A 1,539-nucleotide genomic window follows, 5' to 3' on the forward strand; every position below is an offset into this window, starting at 1 on the left:
GGGGGGGGGGTAGACAGGGCATCTTGTGAAAGCTGGGTCTGGGGGGCAGAGCTCAGGGACATCTTCTGGCTAATCCCAGAGTAAGGTGAGCCGGGAGCAGGTGCCTGATCCTCTGGCTGCCTGTGTCTCCATAGGCTTCTCCAGTTCCCTGGCGGGGTCCTCAGGCTGGGAGAGCTGTCAGCAGGGGGGGCTGTCAGCAGGGGAGCTGAGGGTTGGGGGAGGGGCAAAGGGCGTGGTCCTGGGGGAGGGACGGGGGCTGGGGACCCTCAGCCTGGCGTCCCCTCTAGCCCTGAGGAGGTGGCCAGCTATTAGAAGAGGTTGACTTTCCTTCAATATTACAATGAAGCCCGGCGGGCTGTTCCAGGACAGTCTTCCTCGGCAAAGCGGGATGGACGGACTGACTGAAGGCTGGGAAGTTTAGTGTGACCTGTAGGAAGACGACCTCGGCAAGGAGTGGGGCTGCGGGGCGCGGTGGGAGGCTCCGCCCAGCCTGGGCCCACCCCTCGGGCTCGCGCAGAGCCCCGCCCTGCTCTGCCCGGGAGGCTAAACGGAAGGGCTGAGGGCTGAGGGCAGACGCCCCCTCGAGCGGCCTCGGCGCTCCCGTCGGCAGTGTGCCGCTCGCGGCCGCCAGGTACGGCGCCTCGCCGGCTAACTCAGAGTCTCCAAGTCCCAGCAGCTCGGGCACCTAGAGCACCCCTCCTCCTGCACTTTCCACCCCGACCCTAAATGCTTGCCTTCCCAGGACTTCATCGTGTCACTCAGATTTCTCCAGGGAGCCGTCCTCCCAGAATGCACCCTCTGCTGAGGTTATTAACCTTCCATTCAAGGGGTCCCAGAAAGCACCCGTGGGTGGGGCTCAGAGAGGGGAGGTCCAGCTGTGCTGTGGCTCCGTCACCAGCCCTGGGGATGGTCTGGTGCCGCACCTCCCACCCCACCGCCAACGGCACCGGACCGAGGGGAGCCAGGCAGGGGACCAGAGGAACTCTGAAAGCTCCGGCAGGGCAAACCCAGGCCGGGCCATGAGGTAGCCTTTGCGAGGGGCCCCCGCCAGCAGGTTGGGTCCTGGGGCACAGGAGGGCAGGAGCGGGGCAATTAAGGTGGTGCTAAGGACTGGGGAGGAGGGGGCCCCGGGCCTGGGCCATGGGCACCACAGGAGTGTTGTGGGAGAGGGCAGACCCTGGGCAGGACCCCCCCTCGTCCCGGAGGCCAGCTGGGTCAGACGGCAGACCCAGCAGGCTGGGAGGGGCAGGCGAGGGGGCAGGGGCCGGACCGGACGGAGCTGAATTTGCCTACAGAGAAACGGCAGGCATCACTCCGGCCCCTGGGCACTGAGACTAGAGAGCCCAGACTCCCGGCCAGAGTGTGCCCGGGCCAGACAGTGCTGCGCCTGGCACCTCTGTGCAGCCCGGGCAGATGCCAGGGGGAGCGCGAGTCCGGGAAAAGCCCGAGGAAAGCTTTCCTTTCCCCTCCCCTCTGCCGCTTCGTTCCCCTTCCTGCCCTCTCCTGGGGTCTCCCCTCCCTCCCCCTCCCCTCCCTCCC

The sequence above is a fragment of the Lipotes vexillifer genome, unplaced genomic scaffold (genome assembly GCF_000442215.2).
Source record: "Lipotes vexillifer unplaced genomic scaffold, Lipotes_vexillifer_v1.1 scaffold394, whole genome shotgun sequence".
In the NCBI taxonomy this organism is placed as follows: Eukaryota; Metazoa; Chordata; class Mammalia; order Artiodactyla; family Lipotidae; genus Lipotes; species Lipotes vexillifer.